A 15,691-nucleotide genomic window follows, 5' to 3' on the forward strand; every position below is an offset into this window, starting at 1 on the left:
CCGCTTCAGCAGGGCAATAACGCGACTTTCCTCGAGGCAGGGGCTGACGTTCGGTCTCCAGGTAGGTCTAGAGCAGAGCGGCATGAGCTCCCAACCAGGCCCTGGACGCACCGTGTTTTACGAGAGAGCACTCATTTTCTTCCCAGAGCCATGCCTACCGTGACGAGAGGCCCGTCCGAGAGGGTGTCTCTGCGTGTAACTCAAGGCCCGACGGAGGGAACTTTCAAACTGTGCCCTCAGGCCCGCACTTCAAGCCCGACAGGCGGGAAACGTCACCCGGGGCTTCAACAAGGCACAAACCACACAAGGTACACAACGGGCCCTTCCCTGGATCAGCGTGTTTACGCAGGGTGTTCTGAGTGGAGCAAGCGGCCTCAACCAAGGCAGGCTCCCTTTAGGCATGTAAGCGTCTGCCTCTTCCAAACGACCGATGTGTTGCCTGAAGAACTCTGCTTTAGCTGCCGCTGCAATGCAAGCTGACTTTCTCCGGGAGTAGAGCGACTTTCCAACCGAGGTGCCAGAAGGCGTTCTAAGCAGACTATTGCCTCAGTGCAGCTGAGAGAAGGTCAAAGGCGAAAACTTCCAGGGCACGGTGGACCGGCTGGAAACGCGTTCCTGATGCTGTTGGAGTGCCGAGGCATCGTAGCCGTCCCCTTTAAAAGCGCTGCTTGTAGCCCTTCCCTCGGCATACACAGTAGTCCCCTCTCTGAAGGGCCTAGGGGCCTGGGTGTGGCACAGCATGCTCACAGGGGCAGGGGCTTTTCGCAGGGAAAAGGGTGCACACCCAAAGCGCCTAGGCGTCCGGAGAAGGGCAGCACCGTTCAAATAAAGCACCAGAGTGACTAAGACCTCCAAGAGCTTGCTGTATGCTCCGTTCCTGCAGGGCGACTCAAAGCCTTTCTCGAGGCATGCCCTCTCGTGGACGTTCCCTGTAGTCCTACAGCCTGACAGGAGGAGCTCCCAGCACGGCTCCGGAAGCCCCCTGAGAATTGAGAGAAAAATTCCTTCTCTTCCCCGAGCCCCGCCTCCCACGCCCTGAGGCCCGTCAGAAACGGGGTTATTCGCCTAGCTCCAAAGCAGCATGAATGCAGCTTTCAAGATGGGAATTCAAGGCTTCTGCCCTCCGGCCCCCACTTCCAGGGAACACGTAGTCCACTCCCTTGGGATTTCTAGTAAGTGCACAGGGACCCTAGCCACGCGCTCGCTCCTGCCCTGAATCCCCTTTTCCTCAGAGGGTGCTCTGCATGTAGCCAACTCCCTCATCCAGGGAACCCTCTAGGTCGGCTCCATGGGGCCTTAGCCTCTACCAATGGCCTGCAGGGTAAGAGGAAGCACCGGACTTCCGTGGCAGCGGGAACGCAAGCCGACTTTCTCCTGCAGGTGTGGTGCCCTCGGCTAAGGGTTCCTGGAAGGGCTGCCAAGCAGATGGTTTCCCTAAGTGCAGCTCAGACAAGGGCAATGAGGCAGAGTTCCTTGACAAGTGGCACGTGAGAGAACAGTTTCCCTGGAGCTGTTGCCGTGCCGAGGAAATCTAGCTCTCCCCAAGGTGGTGTGCAGGGCGTTGCCCTACCCTCGGCATACACGGAGTGACTGACTGGGAAGGGCTGCCGGCCTGGATGCCGCTGAGCAGGCCAGGGGAGCCTCCCGGTATTCAGTGGTCTTGCACGGAATCGGGTGCAAACCGGAGGGCCCTGGGTGTCTTGAACGGCGCACTAGCAAGAAGAGAAAGCAGAACCGCGACCAAGGCCTCTTGGAAAGTGCTGCATGCCTCCGCTTCAGCAGGGCAATAACGCGACTTTCCTCGAGGCAGGGGCTGACGTTCGGTCTCCAGGTAGGTCTAGAGCAGAGCGGCATGAGCTCCCAACCAGGCCCTGGACGCACCGTGTTTTACGAGAGAGCACTCATTTTCTTCCCAGAGCCATGCCTACCGTGACGAGAGGCCCGTCCGAGAGGGTGACTCTGCGTGTAATTCAAGGCCCGACGGAGGGAACTTTCAAACTGTGCCCTCAGGCCCGCACTTCAAGCCCGACAGGCGGGAAACGTCACCCGGGGCTTCAACAAGGCACAAACCACACAAGGTACACAACGGGCCCTTCCCTGGATCAGCGTGTTTACGCAGGGTGTTCTGAGTGGAGCAAGCGGCCTCAACCAAGGCAGGCTCCCTTTAGGCATGTAAGCGTCTGCCTCTTCCAAACGACCGATGTGTTGCCTGAAGAACTCTGCTTTAGCTGCCGCTGCAATGCAAGCTGACTTTCTCCGGGAGTAGAGCGACTTTCCAACCGAGGTGCCAGAAGGCGTTCTAAGCAGACTATTGCCTCAGTGCAGCTGAGAGAAGGTCAAAGGCGAAAACTTCCAGGGCACGGTGGACCGGCTGGAAACGCGTTCCTGATGCTGTTGGAGTGCCGAGGCATCGTAGCCGTCCCCTTTAAAAGCGCTGCTTGTAGCCCTTCCCTCGGCATACACAGGAGTCCCCTCTCTGAAGGGCCTAGGGGCCTGGGTGTGGCACAGCATGCTCACAGGGGCAGGGGCTTTTCGCAGGGAAAAGGGTGCACACCCAAAGCGCCTAGGCGTCCGGAGAAGGGCAGCACCGTTCAAATAAAGCACCAGAGTGACTAAGACCTCCAAGAGCTTGCTGTATGCTCCGTTCCTGCAGGGCGACTCAAAGCCTTTCTCAAGGCATGCCCTCTCGTGGACGTTCCCTGTAGTCCTACAGCCTGACAGGAGGAGCTCCCAGCACGGCTCCGGAAGCCCCCTGAGAATTGAGAGAAAAATTCCTTCTCTTCCCCGAGCCCCACCTCCCACGCCCTGAGGCCCGTCAGAAACGGGGTTATTCGCCTAGCTCCAAAGCAGCATGAATGGAGCTTTCAAGATGGGAATTCAAGGCTTCTGCCCTCCGGCCCCCACTTCCAGGGAACACGTAGTCCACTCCCTTGGGATTTCTAGTAAGTGCACAGGGACCCTAGCCACGCGCTCGCTCCTGCCCTGAATCCCCTTTTCCTCAGAGGGTGCTCTGCATGTAGCCAACTCCCTCATCCAGGGAACCCTCTAGGTCGGCTCCATGGGGCCTTAGCCTCTACCAATGGCCTGCAGGGTAAGAGGAAGCACCGGACTTCCGTGGCAGCGGGAACGCAAGCCGACTTTCTCCTGCAGGTGTGGTGCCCTCGGCTAAGGGTTCCTGGAAGGGCTGCCAAGCAGATGGTTTCCCTAAGTGCAGCTCAGACAAGGGCAATGAGGCAGAGTTCCTTGACAAGTGGCACGTGAGAGAACAGTTTCCCTGGAGCTGTTGCCGTGCCGAGGAAATCTAGCTCTCCCCAAGGTGGTGTGCAGGGCGTTGCCCTACCCTCGGCATACACGGAGTGACTGACTGGGAAGGGCTGCCGGCCTGGATGCCGCTGAGCAGGCCAGGGGAGCCTCCCGGTATTCAGTGGTCTTGCACGGAATCGGGTGCAAACCGGAGGGCCCTGGGTGTCTTGAACGGCGCACTAGCAAGAAGAGAAAGCAGAACCGCGACCAAGGCCTCTTGGAAAGTGCTGCATGCCTCCGCTTCAGCAGGGCAATAACGCGACTTTCCTCGAGGCAGGGGCTGACGTTCGGTCTCCAGGTAGGTCTAGAGCAGAGCGGCATGAGCTCCCAACCAGGCCCTGGACGCACCGTGTTTTACGAGAGAGCACTCATTTTCTTCCCAGAGCCATGCCTACCGTGACGAGAGGCCCGTCCGAGAGGGTGTCTCTGCGTGTAACTCAAGGCCCGACGGAGGGAACTTTCAAACTGTGCCCTCAGGCCCGCACTTCAAGCCCGACAGGCGGGAAACGTCACCCGGGGCTTCAACAAGGCACAAACCACACAAGGTACACAACGGGCCCTTCCCTGGATCAGCGTGTTTACGCAGGGTGTTCTGAGTGGAGCAAGCGGCCTCAACCAAGGCAGGCTCCCTTTAGGCATGTAAGCGTCTGCCTCTTCCAAACGACCGATGTGTTGCCTGAAGAACTCTGCTTTAGCTGCCGCTGCAATGCAAGCTGACTTTCTCCGGGAGTAGAGCGACTTTCCAACCGAGGTGCCAGAAGGCGTTCTAAGCAGACTATTGCCTCAGTGCAGCTGAGAGAAGGTCAAAGGCGAAAACTTCCAGGGCACGGTGGACCGGCTGGAAACGCGTTCCTGATGCTGTTGGAGTGCCGAGGCATCGTAGCCGTCCCCTTTAAAAGCGCTGCTTGTAGCCCTTCCCTCGGCATACACAGTAGTCCCCTCTCTGAAGGGCCTAGGGGCCTGGGTGTGGCACAGCATGCTCACAGGGGCAGGGGCTTTTCGCAGGGAAAAGGGTGCACACCCAAAGCGCCTAGGCGTCCGGAGAAGGGCAGCACCGTTCAAATAAAGCACCAGAGTGACTAAGACCTCCAAGAGCTTGCTGTATGCTCCGTTCCTGCAGGGCGACTCAAAGCCTTTCTCGAGGCATGCCCTCTCGTGGACGTTCCCTGTAGTCCTACAGCCTGACAGGAGGAGCTCCCAGCACGGCTCCGGAAGCCCCCTGAGAATTGAGAGAAAAATTCCTTCTCTTCCCCGAGCCCCGCCTCCCACGCCCTGAGGCCCGTCAGAAACGGGGTTATTCGCCTAGCTCCAAAGCAGCATGAATGGAGCTTTCAAGATGGGAATTCAAGGCTTCTGCCCTCCGGCCCCCACTTCCAGGGAACACGTAGTCCACTCCCTTGGGATTTCTAGTGAGTGCACAGGGACCCTAGCCACGCGCTCGCTCCTGCCCTGAATCCCCTTTTCCTCACAGGGTGCTCTGCATGTAGCCAACTCCCTCATCCAGGGAACCCTCTAGGTCGGCTCCATGGGGCCTTAGCCTCTACCAATGGCCTGCAGGGTAAGAGGAAGCACCGGACTTCCGTGGCAGCGGGAACGCAAGCCGACTTTCTCCTGCAGGTGTGGTGCCCTCGGCTAAGGGTTCCTGGAAGGGCTGCCAAGCAGATGGTTTCCCTAAGTGCAGCTCAGACAAGGGCAATGAGGCAGAGTTCCTTGACAAGTGGCACGTGAGAGAACAGTTTCCCTGGAGCTGTTGCCGTGCCGAGGAAATCTAGCTCTCCCCAAGGTGGTGTGCAGGGCGTTGCCCTACCCTCGGCATACACGGAGTGACTGACTGGGAAGGGCTGCCGGCCTGGATGCCGCTGAGCAGGCCAGGGGAGCCTCCCGGTATTCAGTGGTCTTGCACGGAATCGGGTGCAAACCGGAGGGCCCTGGGTGTCTTGAACGGCGCACTAGCAAGAAGAGAAAGCAGAACCGCGACCAAGGCCTCTTGGAAAGTGCTGCATGCCTCCGCTTCAGCAGGGCAATAACGCGACTTTCCTCGAGGCAGGGGCTGACGTTCGGTCTCCAGGTAGGTCTAGAGCAGAGCGGCATGAGCTCCCAACCAGGCCCTGGACGCACCGTGTTTTACGAGAGAGCACTCATTTTCTTCCCAGAGCCATGCCTACCGTGACGAGAGGCCCGTCCGAGAGGGTGTCTCTGCGTGTAACTCAAGGCCCGACGGAGGGAACTTTCAAACTGTGCCCTCAGGCCCGCACTTCAAGCCCGACAGGCGGGAAACGTCACCCGGGGCTTCAACAAGGCACAAACCACACAAGGTACACAACGGGCCCTTCCCTGGATCAGCGTGTTTACGCAGGGTGTTCTGAGTGGAGCAAGCGGCCTCAACCAAGGCAGGCTCCCTTTAGGCATGTAAGCGTCTGCCTCTTCCAAACGACCGATGTGTTGCCTGAAGAACTCTGCTTTAGCTGCCGCTGCAATGCAAGCTGACTTTCTCCGGGAGTAGAGCGACTTTCCAACCGAGGTGCCAGAAGGCGTTCTAAGCAGACTATTGCCTCAGTGCAGCTGAGAGAAGGTCAAAGGCGAAAACTTCCAGGGCACGGTGGACCGGCTGGAAACGCGTTCCTGATGCTGTTGGAGTGCCGAGGCATCGTAGCCGTCCCCTTTAAAAGCGCTGCTTGTAGCCCTTCCCTCGGCATACACAGTAGTCCCCTCTCTGAAGGGCCTAGGGGCCTGGGTGTGGCACAGCATGCTCACAGGGGCAGGGGCTTTTCGCAGGGAAAAGGGTGCACACCCAAAGCGCCTAGGCGTCCGGAGAAGGGCAGCACCGTTCAAATAAAGCACCAGAGTGACTAAGACCTCCAAGAGCTTGCTGTATGCTCCGTTCCTGCAGGGCGACTCAAAGCCTTTCTCGAGGCATGCCCTCTCGTGGACGTTCCCTGTAGTCCTACAGCCTGACAGGAGGAGCTCCCAGCACGGCTCCGGAAGCCCCCTGAGAATTGAGAGAAAAATTCCTTCTCTTCCCCGAGCCCCGCCTCCCACGCCCTGAGGCCCGTCAGAAACGGGGTTATTCGCCTAGCTCCAAAGCAGCATGAATGCAGCTTTCAAGATGGGAATTCAAGGCTTCTGCCCTCCGGCCCCCACTTCCAGGGAACACGTAGTCCACTCCCTTGGGATTTCTAGTAAGTGCACAGGGACCCTAGCCACGCGCTCGCTCCTGCCCTGAATCCCCTTTTCCTCACAGGGTGCTCTGCATGTAGCCAACTCCCTCATCCAGGGAACCCTCTAGGTCGGCTCCATGGGGCCTTAGCCTCTACCAATGGCCTGCAGGGTAAGAGGAAGCACCGGACTTCCGTGGCAGCGGGAACGCAAGCCGACTTTCTCCTGCAGGTGTGGTGCCCTCGGCTAAGGGTTCCTGGAAGGGCTGCCAAGCAGATGGTTTCCCTAAGTGCAGCTCAGACAAGGGCAATGAGGCAGAGTTCCTTGACAAGTGGCACGTGAGAGAACAGTTTCCCTGGAGCTGTTGCCGTGCCGAGGAAATCTAGCTCTCCCCAAGGTGGTGTGCAGGGCGTTGCCCTACCCTCGGCATACACGGAGTGACTGACTGGGAAGGGCCGCCGGCCTGGATGCCGCTGAGCAGGCCAGGGGAGCCTCCCGGTATTCAGTGGTCTTGCACGGAATCGGGTGCAAACCGGAGGGCCCTGGGTGTCTTGAACGGCGCACTAGCAAGAAGAGAAAGCAGAACCGCGACCAAGGCCTCTTGGAAAGTGCTGCATGCCTCCGCTTCAGCAGGGCAATAACGCGACTTTCCTCGAGGCAGGGGCTGACGTTCGGTCTCCAGGTAGGTCTAGAGCAGAGCGGCATGAGCTCCCAACCAGGCCCTGGACGCACCGTGTTTTACGAGAGAGCACTCATTTTCTTCCCAGAGCCATGCCTACCGTGACGAGAGGCCCGTCCGAGAGGGTGTCTCTGCGTGTAACTCAAGGCCCGACGGAGGGAACTTTCAAACTGTGCCCTCAGGCCCGCACTTCAAGCCCGACAGGCGGGAAACGTCACCCGGGGCTTCAACAAGGCACAAACCACACAAGGTACACAACGGGCCCTTCCCTGGATCAGCGTGTTTATGCAGGGTGTTCTGAGTGGAGCAAGCGGCCTCAACCAAGGCAGGCTCCCTTTAGGCATGTAAGCGTCTGCCTCTTCCAAACGACCGATGTGTTGCCTGAAGAACTCTGCTTTAGCTGCCGCTGCAATGCAAGCTGACTTTCTCCGGGAGTAGAGCGACTTTCCAACCGAGGTGCCAGAAGGCGTTCTAAGCAGACTATTGCCTCAGTGCAGCTGAGAGAAGGTCAAAGGCGAAAACTTCCAGGGCACGGTGGACCGGCTGGAAACGCGTTCCTGATGCTGTTGGAGTGCCGAGGCATCGTAGCCGTCCCCTTTAAAAGCGCTGCTTGTAGCCCTTCCCTCGGCATACACAGTAGTCCCCTCTCTGAAGGGCCTAGGGGCCTGGGTGTGGCACAGCATGCTCACAGGGGCAGGGGCTTTTCGCAGGGAAAAGGGTGCACACCCAAAGCGCCTAGGCGTCCGGAGAAGGGCAGCACCGTTCAAATAAAGCACCAGAGTGACTAAGACCTCCAAGAGCTTGCTGTATGCTCCGTTCCTGCAGGGCGACTCAAAGCCTTTCTCGAGGCATGCCCTCTCCTGGACGTTCCCTGTAGTCCTACAGCCTGACAGGAGGAGCTCCCAGCACGGCTCCGGAAGCCCCCTGAGAATTGAGAGAAAAATTCCTTCTCTTCCCCGAGCCCCGCCTCCCACGCCCTGAGGCCCGTCAGAAACGGGGTTATTCGCCTAGCTCCAAAGCAGCATGAATGGAGCTTTCAAGATGGGAATTCAAGGCTTCTGCCCTCCGGCCCCCACTTCCAGGGAACACGTAGTCCACTCCCTTGGGATTTCTAGTAAGTGCACAGGGACCCTAGCCACGCGCTCGCTCCTGCCCTGAATCCCCTTTTCCTCACAGGGTGCTCTGCATGTAGCCAACTCCCTCATCCAGGGAACCCTCTAGGGAGGATGTATCGGGCCTTAGCCTCTAGCAAAGGCCTGCAGGGTAAGAGGAAGCACCGGACTTCCGTGGCAGCGGGAACGCAAGCCGACTTTCTCCTGCAGGTGTGGTGCCCTCGGCTAAGGGTTCCTGGAAGGGCTGCCAAGCAGATGGTTTCCCTAAGTGCAGCTCAGACAAGGGCAATGAGGCAGAGTTCCTTGACAAGTGGCACGTGAGAGAACAGTTTCCCTGGAGCTGTTGCCGTGCCGAGGAAATCTAGCTCTCCCCAAGGTGGTGTGCAGGGCGTTGCCCTACCCTCGGCATACACGGAGTGACTGACTGGGAAGGGCCGCCGGCCTGGATGCCGCTGAGCAGGCCAGGGGAGCCTCCCGGTATTCAGTGGTCTTGCACGGAATCGGGTGCAAACCGGAGGGCCCTGGGTGTCTTGAACGGCGCACTAGCAAGAAGAGAAAGCAGAACCGCGACCAAGGCCTCTTGGAAAGTGCTGCATGCCTCCGCTTCAGCAGGGCAATAACGCGACTTTCCTCGAGGCAGGGGCTGACGTTCGGTCTCCAGGTAGGTCTAGAGCAGAGCGGCATGAGCTCCCAACCAGGCCCTGGACGCACCGTGTTTTACGAGAGAGCACTCATTTTCTTCCCAGAGCCATGCCTACCGTGACGAGAGGCCCGTCCGAGAGGGTGTCTCTGCGTGTAACTCAAGGCCCGACGGAGGGAACTTTCAAACTGTGCCCTCAGGCCCGCACTTCAAGCCCGACAGGCGGGAAACGTCACCCGGGGCTTCAACAAGGCACAAACCACACAAGGTACACAACGGGCCCTTCCCTGGATCAGCGTGTTTACGCAGGGTGTTCTGAGTGGAGCAAGCGGCCTCAACCAAGGCAGGCTCCCTTTAGGCATGTAAGCGTCTGCCTCTTCCAAACGACCGATGTGTTGCCTGAAGAACTCTGCTTTAGCTGCCGCTGCAATGCAAGCTGACTTTCTCCGTGAGTAGAGCGACTTTCCAACCGAGGTGCCAGAAGGCGTTCTAAGCAGACTATTGCCTCAGTGCAGCTGAGAGAAGGTCAAAGGCGAAAACTTCCAGGGCACGGTGGACCGGCTGGAAACGCGTTCCTGATGCTGTTGGAGTGCCGAGGCATCGTAGCCGTCCCCTTTAAAAGCGCTGCTTGTAGCCCTTCCCTCGGCATACACAGTAGTCCCCTCTCTGAAGGGCCTAGGGGCCTGGGTGTGGCACAGCATGCTCACAGGGGCAGGGGCTTTTCGCAGGGAAAAGGGTGCACACCCAAAGCGCCTAGGCGTCCGGAGAAGGGCAGCACCGTTCAAATAAAGCACCAGAGTGACTAAGACCTCCAAGAGCTTGCTGTATGCTCCGTTCCTGCAGGGCGACTCAAAGCCTTTCTCGAGGCATGCCCTCTCGTGGACGTTCCCTGTAGTCCTACAGCCTGACAGGAGGAGCTCCCAGCACGGCTCCGGAAGCCCCCTGAGAATTGAGAGAAAAATTCCTTCTCTTCCCCGAGCCCCGCCTCCCACGCCCTGAGGCCCGTCAGAAACGGGGTTATTCGCCTAGCTCCAAAGCAGCATGAATGGAGCTTTCAAGATGGGAATTCAAGGCTTCTGCCCTCCGGCCCCCACTTCCAGGGAACACGTAGTCCACTCCCTTGGGATTTCTAGTGAGTGCACAGGGACCCTAGCCACGCGCTCGCTCCTGCCCTGAATCCCCTTTTCCTCACAGGGTGCTCTGCATGTAGCCAACTCCCTCATCCAGGGAATCCTCTAGGTCGGCTCCATGGGGCCTTAGCCTCTACCAATGGCCTGCAGGGTAAGAGGAAGCACCGGACTTCCGTGGCAGCGGGAACGCAAGCCGACTTTCTCCTGCAGGTGTGGTGCCCTCGGCTAAGGGTTCCTGGAAGGGCTGCCAAGCAGATGGTTTCCCTAAGTGCAGCTCAGACAAGGGCAATGAGGCAGAGTTCCTTGACAAGTGGCACGTGAGAGAACAGTTTCCCTGGAGCTGTTGCCGTGCCGAGGAAATCTAGCTCTCCCCAAGGTGGTGTGCAGGGCGTTGCCCTACCCTCGGCATACACTGAGTGACTGACTGGGAAGGGCCGCCGGCCTGGATGCCGCTGAGCAGGCCAGGGGAGCCTCCCGGTATTCAGTGGTCTTGCACGGAATCGGGTGCAAACCGGAGGGCCCTGGGTGTCTTGAACGGCGCACTAGCAAGAAGAGAAAGCAGAACCGCGACCAAGGCCTCTTGGAAAGTGCTGCATGCCTCCGCTTCAGCAGGGCAATAACGCGACTTTCCTCGAGGCAGGGGCTGACGTTCGGTCTCCAGGTAGGTCTAGAGCAGAGCGGCATGAGCTCCCAACCAGGCCCTGGACGCACCGTGTTTTACGAGAGAGCACTCATTTTCTTCCCAGAGCCATGCCTACCGTGACGAGAGGCCCGTCCGAGAGGGTGTCTCTGCGTGTAACTCAAGGCCCGACGGAGGGAACTTTCAAACTGTGCCCTCAGGCCCGCACTTCAAGCCCGACAGGCGGGAAACGTCACCCGGGGCTTCAACAAGGCACAAACCACACAAGGTACACAACGGGCCCTTCCCTGGATCAGCGTGTTTACGCAGGGTGTTCTGAGTGGAGCAAGCGGCCTCAACCAAGGCAGGCTCCCTTTAGGCATGTAAGCGTCTGCCTCTTCCAAACGACCGATGTGTTGCCTGAAGAACTCTGCTTTAGCTGCCGCTGCAATGCAAGCTGACTTTCTCCGTGAGTAGAGCGACTTTCCAACCGAGGTGCCAGAAGGCGTTCTAAGCAGACTATTTCCTCAGTGCAGCTGAGAGAAGGTCAAAGGCGAAAACTTCCAGGGCACGGTGGACCGGCTGGAAACGCGTTCCTGATGCTGTTGGAGTGCCGAGGCATCGTAGCCGTCCCCTTTAAAAGCGCTGCTTGTAGCCCTTCCCTCGGCATACACAGTAGTCCCCTCTCTGAAGGGCCTAGGGGCCTGGGTGTGGCACAGCATGCTCACAGGGGCAGGGGCTTTTCGCAGGGAAAAGGGTGCACACCCAAAGCGCCTAGGCGTCCGGAGAAGGGCAGCACCGTTCAAATAAAGCACCAGAGTGACTAAGACCTCCAAGAGCTTGCTGTATGCTCCGTTCCTGCAGGGCGACTCAAAGCCTTTCTCGAGGCATGCCCTCTCGTGGACGTTCCCTGTAGTCCTACAGCCTGACAGGAGGAGCTCCCAGCACGGCTCCGGAAGCCCCCTGAGAATTGAGAGAAAAATTCCTTCTCTTCCCCGAGCCCCGCCTCCCACGCCCTGAGGCCCGTCAGAAACGGGGTTATTCGCCTAGCTCCAAAGCAGCATGAATGGAGCTTTCAAGATGGGAATTCAAGGCTTCTGCCCTCCGGCCCCCACTTCCAGGGAACACGTAGTCCACTCCCTTGGGATTTCTAGTAAGTGCACAGGGACCCTAGCCACGCGCTCGCTCCTGCCCTGAATCCCCTTTTCCTCACAGGGTGCTCTGCATGTAGCCAACTCCCTCATCCAGGGAACCCTCTAGGTCGGCTCCATGGGGCCTTAGCCTCTACCAATGGCCTGCAGGGTAAGAGGAAGCACCGGACTTCCGTGGCAGCGGGAACGCAAGCCGACTTTCTCCTGCAGGTGTGGTGCCCTCGGCTAAGGGTTCCTGGAAGGGCTGCCAAGCAGATGGTTTCCCTAAGTGCAGCTCAGACAAGGGCAATGAGGCAGAGTTCCTTGACAAGTGGCACGTGAGAGAACAGTTTCCCTGGAGCTGTTGCCGTGCCGAGGAAATCTAGCTCTCCCCAAGGTGGTGTGCAGGGCGTTGCCCTACCCTCGGCATACACGGAGTGACTGACTGGGAAGGGCCGCCGGCCTGGATGCCGCTGAGCAGGCCAGGGGAGCCTCCCGGTATTCAGTGGTCTTGCACGGAATCGGGTGCAAACCGGAGGGCCCTGGGTGTCTTGAACGGCGCACTAGCAAGAAGAGAAAGCAGAACCGCGACCAAGGCCTCTTGGAAAGTGCTGCATGCCTCCGCTTCAGCAGGGCAATAACGCGACTTTCCTCGAGGCAGGGGCTGACGTTCGGTCTCCAGGTAGGTCTAGAGCAGAGCGGCATGAGCTCCCAACCAGGCCCTGGACGCACCGTGTTTTACGAGAGAGCACTCATTTTCTTCCCAGAGCCATGCCTACCGTGACGAGAGGCCCGTCCGAGAGGGTGTCTCTGCGTGTAACTCAAGGCCCGACGGAGGGAACTTTCAAACTCTGCCCTCAGGCCCGCACTTCAAGCCCGACAGGCGGGAAACGTCACCCGGGGCTTCAACAAGGCACAAACCACACAAGGTACACAACGGGCCCTTCCCTGGATCAGCGTGTTTACGCAGGGTGTTCTGAGTGGAGCAAGCGGCCTCAACCAAGGCAGGCTCCCTTTAGGCATGTAAGCGTCTGCCTCTTCCAAACGACCGATGTGTTGCCTGAAGAACTCTGCTTTAGCTGCCGCTGCAATGCAAGCTGACTTTCTCCGTGAGTAGAGCGACTTTCCAACCGAGGTGCCAGAAGGCGTTCTAAGCAGACTATTGCCTCAGTGCAGCTGAGAGAAGGTCAAAGGCGAAAACTTCCAGGGCACGGTGGACCGGCTGGAAACGCGTTCCTGATGCTGTTGGAGTGCCGAGGCATCGTAGCCGTCCCCTTTAAAAGCGCTGCTTGTAGCCCTTCCCTCGGCATACACAGTAGTCCCCTCTCTGAAGGGCCTAGGGGCCTGGGTGTGGCACAGCATGCTCACAGGGGCAGGGGCTTTTCGCAGGGAAAAGGGTGCACACCCAAAGCGCCTAGGCGTCCGGAGAAGGGCAGCACCGTTCAAATAAAGCACCAGAGTGACTAAGACCTCCAAGAGCTTGCTGTATGCTCCGTTCCTGCAGGGCGACTCAAAGCCTTTCTCGAGGCATGCCCTCTCGTGGACGTTCCCTGTAGTCCTACAGCCTGACAGGAGGAGCTCCCAGCACGGCTCCGGAAGCCCCCTGAGAATTGAGAGAAAAATTCCTTCTCTTCCCCGAGCCCCGCCTCCCACGCCCTGAGGCCCGTCAGAAACGGGGTTATTCGCCTAGCTCCAAAGCAGCATGAATGGAGCTTTCAAGATGGGAATTCAAGGCTTCTGCCCTCCGGCCCCCACTTCCAGGGAACACGTAGTCCACTCCCTTGGGATTTCTAGTAAGTGCACAGGGATCCTAGCCACGCGCTCGCTCCTGCCCTGAATCCCCTTTTCCTCACAGGGTGCTCTGCATGTAGCCAACTCCCTCATCCAGGGAACCCTCTAGGTCGGCTCCATGGGGCCTTAGCCTCTACCAATGGCCTGCAGGGTAAGAGGAAGCACCGGACTTCCGTGGCAGCGGGAACGCAAGCCGACTTTCTCCTGCAGGTGTGGTGCCCTCGGCTAAGGGTTCCTGGAAGGGCTGCCAAGCAGATGGTTTCCCTAAGTGCAGCTCAGACAAGGGCAATGAGGCAGAGTTCCTTGACAAGTGGCACGTGAGAGAACAGTTTCCCTGGAGCTGTTGCCGTGCCGAGGAAATCTAGCTCTCCCCAAGGTGGTGTGCAGGGCGTTGCCCTACCCTCGGCATACACGGAGTGACTGACTGGGAAGGGCCGCCGGCCTGGATGCCGCTGAGCAGGCCAGGGGAGCCTCCCGGTATTCAGTGGTCTTGCACGGAATCGGGTGCAAACCGGAGGGCCCTGGGTGTCTTGAACGGCGCACTAGCAAGAAGAGAAAGCAGAACCGCGACCAAGGCCTCTTGGAAAGTGCTGCATGCCTCCGCTTCAGCAGGGCAATAACGCGACTTTCCTCGAGGCAGGGGCTGACGTTCGGTCTCCAGGTAGGTCTAGAGCAGAGCGGCATGAGCTCCCAACCAGGCCCTGGACGCACCGTGTTTTACGAGAGAGCACTCATTTTCTTCCCAGAGCCATGCCTACCGTGACGAGAGGCCCGTCCGAGAGGGTGTCTCTGCGTGTAACTCAAGGCCCGACGGAGGGAACTTTCAAACTCTGCCCTCAGGCCCGCACTTCAAGCCCGACAGGCGGGAAACGTCACCCGGGGCTTCAACAAGGCACAAACCACACAAGGTACACAACGGGCCCTTCCCTGGATCAGCGTGTTTACGCAGGGTGTTCTGAGTGGAGCAAGCGGCCTCAACCAAGGCAGGCTCCCTTTAGGCATGTAAGCGTCTGCCTCTTCCAAACGACCGATGTGTTGCCTGAAGAACTCTGCTTTAGCTGCCGCTGCAATGCAAGCTGACTTTCTCCGTGAGTAGAGCGACTTTCCAACCGAGGTGCCAGAAGGCGTTCTAAGCAGACTATTGCCTCAGTGCAGCTGAGAGAAGGTCAAAGGCGAAAACTTCCAGGGCACGGTGGACCGGCTGGAAACGCGTTCCTGATGCTGTTGGAGTGCCGAGGCATCGTAGCCGTCCCCTTTAAAAGCGCTGCTTGTAGCCCTTCCCTCGGCATACACAGTAGTCCCCTCTCTGAAGGGCCTAGGGGCCTGGGTGTGGCACAGCATGCTCACAGGGGCAGGGGCTTTTCGCAGGGAAAAGGGTGCACACCCAAAGCGCCTAGGCGTCCGGAGAAGGGCAGCACCGTTCAAATAAAGCACCAGAGTGACTAAGACCTCCAAGAGCTTGCTGTATGCTCCGTTCCTGCAGGGCGACTCAAAGCCTTTCTCGAGGCATGCCCTCTCGTGGACGTTCCCTGTAGTCCTACAGCCTGACAGGAGGAGCTCCCAGCACGGCTCCGGAAGCCCCCTGAGAATTGAGAGAAAAATTCCTTCTCTTCCCCGAGCCCCGCCTCCCACGCCCTGAGGCCCGTCAGAAACGGGGTTATTCGCCTAGCTCCAAAGCAGCATGAATGGAGCTTTCAAGATGGGAATTCAAGGCTTCTGCCCTCCGGCCCCCACTTCCAGGGAACACGTAGTCCACTCCCTTGGGATTTCTAGTAAGTGCACAGGGACCCTAGCCACGCGCTCGCTCCTGCCCTGAATCCCCTTTTCCTCACAGGGTGCTCTGCATGTAGCCAACTCCCTCATCCAGGGAACCCTCTAGGTCGGCTCCATGGGGCCTTAGCCTCTACCAATGGCCTGCAGGGTAAGAGGAAGCACCGGACTTCCGTGGCAGCGGGAACGCAAGCCGACTTTCTCCTGCAGGTGTGGTGCCCTCGGCTAAGGGTTCCTGGAAGGGCTGCCAAGCAGATGGTTTCCCTAAGTGCAGCTCAGACAAGGGCAATGAGGCAGAGTTCCTTGACAAGTGGCACGTGAGAGAACAGTTTCCCTGGAGCTGTTGCCGTGCCGAGGAAAT

Source organism: Mesoplodon densirostris, chromosome 14 (genome assembly GCF_025265405.1).
Source record: "Mesoplodon densirostris isolate mMesDen1 chromosome 14, mMesDen1 primary haplotype, whole genome shotgun sequence".
NCBI lineage: Eukaryota > Metazoa > Chordata > Mammalia > Artiodactyla > Ziphiidae > Mesoplodon > Mesoplodon densirostris.